Genomic DNA, 6,669 nt, shown 5'->3' on the forward strand with positions numbered 1-6,669 from the left:
TGCTTGCTTTTTGTGTGGCGCCGACTGGTAAGACGCTTCAGGAGGACGGTTACGTGTGCTAGCAAGGCAGAGGTCCCGAGTTTGCGCCAGGTATGGGCTTAATCGGAAGGAAGTGGTACTCGCTAAGCAAGCAGCGTGGTGTCCTTTACACAGGCTCATTTACATCCTGTTTACAACCGGTTGCTACCTTGACTGCAATGCACTTCAACCTGGAGCTGTTGTATGGGCTGATGGTGAAACGGTGAGTAAGAAAATAGCTAATATTATTCTGATGAGCTACTGACGTTCACTTATATATCCATGGCTGCCAAAGTCACATTGAATGTGTGAAGTAAGCAGCCTAGCAAGGCACATGCTAGCCGAACGACTTATCACGGGCTAGCTTCATGGCTTATGTCACCTAGCTAACATTAGCTGGATAGCTAGCTACAGATCTTAATTTGAGCCAGTTTGCTACAGCAGGAAAATTATCTTCCAGCAACAGGAAATGTGAAGTATTATGTGAATTATAACTAATGGACATTTCTGTTGGGGTTTATACATTTTTCGTAAGTGAAAATCAAGTGAAAGTGGAAATTACAAACTTCAGAAGCCTTTTTAAACCTCAAATACACTACAAGTGTTAAATGCGTTGCAGGAAAGTTCTCCTGCAACAAGGTGATCAAATTAAGTTCCTACATCTGTAGTGACATCAAAAGTGGATGACGTGGATCGGTGAAATGTCAACACAGCTGGGACACCTTGTTGTTTCTGGATACATGTTATAATGCATGGCGCACTAAAGTAGCAGCAAGAGTAGGCCTATGGGTCACTAACTAGCTTAGTTAGCAGATTGTAACAGGCTGATGTGATGCTTCATTAGCCGTTACAGATTACATAGTGTTTGCCATAGCACAGAGAATTTTGGACCAACCTTAACTTGAAGATACTTCCTCAAGTCCCGACTTGGAAGACAACCAATGTCTTCTAAACATCCACATATAGTTTGCAGGGGGGTTCGTTAGAATTTAGAAAATGCTCCGTTATTAAATAAAATAAATGTTTTGCTCCTTGAAGTAATCCAACAATGTGAAAGCTACCATCTAGTCTATTTCAAATCTTATAATGACAGGTGAGTGTCATTATGGCGTGGGGTGTACACCTATCTCAATCAATGAGAGAAGATTTGAAATAGACAAGATGGAGTTGTACACATTGCTGGATTCCTTCCAAACATGCCTGTGTCTATGTGTTTTTTCAACAACAATTCAGCCGTATTGAAGTTTGTCCAGAAAAATGCAGTGTACACACGTTAGTATGTCACTGTCAATCACATCGTTACTCACACAAGCCCAGAAAATAGGTGATTTTTTCTTTCTAAAAACTGCAAATCAGATCCTAAATTAACCCCAGTTTCTATCCCCCTAAAATCCCTCCACCACCCAGGAGAAATAGAGTAGAGGATGTGAGGACTACAAGGCTGGACAATCATGGGTGTGGCTTGAGCCTGTCATTGATCTACATAGTTCCTATAAATGAAGCTGTACATTGATCCATGACAGACAGACAAGGTGACTATTCACTAACTCCGTCTACATATTTGTCTGTGTTTCATGAGTCACCAGACAACAACTATTCAGGGTCGTTGAAGTTTGTCCAGACAAATGCAGTGTACACATTCATTTGTGTAGCCTGTAAAGGTATATCACTGTCAATCACATCGATACCCAGAAAACTGAGAAAGATTATTCTCTCTCTCCAAAAAACAGCCAATCAGATCCTAAATTGACCCCATTTTCATCAGTCCATGATAGCTTGTTTGTCCACTTAATGATGAAATGCCTATGTATGTTATGTTGTGAACATGAACATGAATTATGGCCCTATTTAAGATTACTCTGATGTTTTTAGTACGATGTACCCAATGATTAATGAAAACTTGCTCGGTAGGTCTATGTCCTCATTGTGGTTTTACAGACGTGTTTAATACATCTTATTTACACACTTTATTTGAATATTTATGAAATGCATATTGTTATATTTTGTAGCACTTAAATGTTTTTCCTTCGCCTCCAACCCCTTTCGATGCGTGGAACGGATGTGGGTGTGGCTAGGTCTACATAAGGGTGTTCATTTTTTTTAAACTCACAAAAGCTCTGACGAAGGTAGTGAGGCCGATACGTAAAGCTCTGACGAAGGCCGTGAAGCCGATACGTAAGCTTATTAAAGATCAGTGATACTATCAAGAGCAGTGTGCGGTTTCCTTTTTCCTTCATCTAAAATAGAGCCCATAAAATGTGTTCCTGTTTTTCTTTTTATCAATCCCTTTGATGCAATTTTCACAAGTATGTGGTACATTTTCACAACTCTTAACATTTTTGACTTCGACATTTAACTATGACTTAAAATGGAATCCGCCAGTAAAAAGCACCACTGGTTGTCCTACAACCGTGGTAAAAAAAAGGCCGACCAGTACCTACAAAATTGCAGTACATATTATGCTCTTCTATCACACGTGCAATGATGTCCGATGGGAAAAAAACAGAGTTCATTGTTTGCAGTAACTTCTTTGTTGCTGTAATATCGTAAACAGATGTGGCTGTTTCACCATTAAAACTTCTTATGGGCAGGTGGGACGGTAGCGTCCCACCTGGCCAACATCCGGTGAAATTGCAGAGTGCGAAATTCAAACTACAGAGTTATAAATATTTAACTTTCAGAAAATCACAAGTGTGTCACGGCTCCTCCTCTGCAGTGCAGGGGGCGGTTCCTCCTGCAGGCAGAGGAGGGTCGTGAGTGATTGGAGCCACCTGGGCTCAGGGTATAAAACTGTCACTAATCACTTCTCTCTCTCTCTCTCTGCTCCTCCAGGTATGCTCATGATTTGTTTGTTCCTTTGTAGTTTTGCATAGTTTTCACTCAGTCATGTTCACACACACATATTCACGCATCCATGCACTTTACATACACCTTACATCATGATACTTCCACACCTCATTCCTTTTTCTTAGTTTAAGTTAATAGTTTGTTTATAATAAAGAACACTTTTAAATTGGCCTATACCTGTTGTTCGTGTCCCCTCATTTTTGTCACAGGCTATGAGCCGGCTTGTGACAAGTGTAATACATCAAAATAAAGCTTAACTTCTTGTTAGTGTCAGATTGCAAAAAGGCTTTACGGTGAAAGCACACCATGCGATTATCTGAGGACAGCGCCCCGCATACAAAAGCATGAAAAACATATTTCAACCAGGCAGGTGCGCCAGGAAAGTCAGAAATAGCGATATAATAAATGCCTTACCTTTGATGATCTTCTTCTGTTGGCACTCCAAAAGGTCCCAGHTACATCACAAATGGTCCTTTTGTTCGATAATGTCCTTCTTTATATCCATAAAAACTCAGTTTAGCTGGCGCGCTTCAGTCAATAATCCACCCAGTTTCCCWCCATCAAAATGCATACAAAATGAATACCAAACGTTACTAATAAACTTTTCATTTTTCCTAAAACCAGCATGAAACTCTTTCTAAAGACTGTTGACATCTAGTGGAAGCCCTAGGAACTGCAATCTGGGAGGATTTAGGACCTATATACAGTATCTGCTTCACTCTCAGAGAAATAATTAGTACTGCTAGGTTTTACACAAATGTTTAATAACGAATTTTACAAATAAATCTGTGACCAATATTTAAAAACATGTGTTTTTTTTATCAATACAGTAATATGAGATCTGTATGTAGAACATTTACATTTGACATTTTAGTAATTTAGCAGATGCTCTTATCCAGAGACTTACAGTTAGTGCATTCATCTTAAGATAACTAGGTGAGACAACCACATATCACAGTCAAATATACAGGATCCGAAAGTTCCATTCCAGCCGGACAATGGATATACAGTACCTTCGGAAAGTACTCAGACCCCTTGACTTTTCCCACATTTTATTACGTTACAGCCTTATTCTAAAATTGATTAAGTCGTTTTTTTTATTTTGTAGTATACAAACATTCCATTCCAGCTAAACAATGGATATATAGCTTTTTGCAAAAAAAATCTGTGAATAAAAAAATACAAGAACAGTAATATTTTACACACACATGAAGGTACCCATAAGCAATCATTAATTATGAAAAAACACAAATATGAAAAATTGGTGGATATAGCGTTTTGGAAATACACTCTTCATATATAGTTTAAGAACTACTGAATACTGTAAAATTATATATTTTAAAATCATGAATATATCAATTGACATCAATTTACTTTGGAAGGTTAAACAACTATACCAACTCATATGAATGTGGCTGTAAATACTATATCGTCATCCTCCATCAGCCAGTGTGCTTCAATAGTACAAAGTGGAAAATGTCTCTGTACTACCATTTGGAGTTATGGTCCCAGCAAACATGACCCTATTGGCCCCATGTAGGTATTCAGTGGGCAAGGTGGGCACGGGCTAACCTACACCAAGCCCACACCGAACCAACAAGGGCTAACCTACACTAAGCCCACACCGGCCCAAAAATGTCTAACCTACACTAAGCCCACACCGGCTCAACAAGGGCTAGCGTACACCGGCCCAACAAGGGCTAGCCTACACCAAGTCTACATCGGCCCAACAAGGGCTAAACCTACACCAAGTTCTACAGTCGGCCAACAAGGGCTAACCTACACCAAGTCTACATCGGTCCCCAAACAAGGGCTAATACACCAAGTCTACATCGGCCCCAACAAGGGCTTAACCTACACCAAGTCTACATCGGCCCAACAAGGGGCAACCTACACCAAGTCTACATCGGCCCAACAAGGGCTAAACCTAACCCAACCACACCGGTCCACAAAAGGGCTAGCCTAAACCAAGCCCACACCGGCCCAACAAGGGCCTAAGCGTACACCGGCCCAACAAGGGCTAGCCTACACCAAGTCTACATCGCGCCCAACAAGGGCTAACCTACACCAAGCCACACCGGTCCAACAAGGGCTAGCCTACACCGGCCGGCTTCGCAACAAGAGACGCTTAAGCCTACACCAAGCCCCACACCGGCCAACACGCGCTAGCGCTACACCCGGGCCTCTAAACAAGGGCTAGCGTACACCGGCCCAACAAGGGCTAGCCTACACCAAGTCTACACCGGCCCAACAAGGGCTAGCCTACACCAAGCCCACACCGGTCCAACTAGGGCTAATCTACACCAAGCCCACACTGGCCCAACTAGGGCTAATCTACACCAAGCCCACACCGGTCCAACAAGGGCTAGCCTACACCAAGCCCACACCGGCCCAACAAGGGCTAATCTACACCAAGCCCACACCGGTACAACTAGAGCTAATCTACACCAAGCCAACACAGGTTAGCTCACACCTGCTCAACAAGGGCCATGAATGTTTTTTGTACAGGTTATTGGTATTTTCAGGATGTCTTAACAAATTTGTAACATAACATCCTCGCTTTCTTTTTTGCATTATACTGCCCAAAAAAAATAGGAATGATATTTGGGGGATCAAAGGACCATGAAGAATGGAAAATTGGTATTTACAGTACATTAAGGTAGTAATCACTGCAGGTTGTCCGGTTAAATAACTTTAAATAAATGTGCTCAAATAACAGTACAGAGCTATATAATGGTTATACAACATGCATACCATAGGGAGGCGCACAATTGGCCCAGCGTCGTCCGTGTTTGGCCGGGGTAGTCTGTCATTGTAAATAAGAATTTGTTCTTAACTGAATTTCCTAGTTAAATAAAGGTCACACATTACCATCAACTTCAGCAATTTACATTAATAATGAGAACAGATGAAAACATTTCCCAGTAATGGCAGGACGTATGCAATCTAGATTCTGTATTAAAGAGCACATGTAGGCTAACTAGTGATGTGGCATACAACCTTGCAATATGAGAGAAATAGTATTTGACCCCAGAGGCAATCTTTAGATTATGATTGATTAGCTAGTGAAGCGCCAGCTACACAGATAGCTGATGGTGGGTTTAGCTTAAATCCTGCATACATGTTTTCACACAACGTGCAGGTATGCCCCACCTGCCGCATAGAGAGTTAGGCACGCTACATACACCCTCTTACTTGGCAAGACTCCTAAAAACGGCGTCCTAAAAACGCTCGCAGAGGCTTTCAAGACCAGACAGTATCCTTTGCATCACCACTTGAATTCCAGGTTTTATGAGCATCAGGAATGAGAACCCGTTGGGACATATTGCACAGTTGGGAGACAGCCAGGGGAAAAAAGGCATTATAGATTTTTATAACAAAGATATAGTACTGTAACTGATATCGTGTTGAAGTGAGGCTGTACATGTTTTTTGGACAATTATTAAAGGCTGAATTCAAACTCGAGCATTAAAAGCATACCATAATTGACATACAGGTTGCCACAAAATAAAGGAAACACCAACATAGTGTCTTAATAGGGTTGTTGGGCCACCACAAGCCGCCAGAACAGCTGCAATGCACCTTGATATATATTCTACAAGTGTCTGGAACTCTATCAGAAGGATGCGACACCATTCTTCCCCGAGAAATTCCATAATTTGGTGTTTTGTTGATGTTGGTGGAAAACACTGTCTCAGGCTCCGCTCCAGAATTTCTCATAAGTGTTCAATTGAGTTGAGATCTGATGACTGACACACACACACACACACACACACACACACACACACACACACACACACACAC

The sequence above is a fragment of the Salvelinus sp. IW2-2015 genome, linkage group LG19 (genome assembly GCF_002910315.2).
Source record: "Salvelinus sp. IW2-2015 linkage group LG19, ASM291031v2, whole genome shotgun sequence".
Lineage (NCBI taxonomy): Eukaryota > Metazoa > Chordata > Actinopteri > Salmoniformes > Salmonidae > Salvelinus > Salvelinus sp. IW2-2015.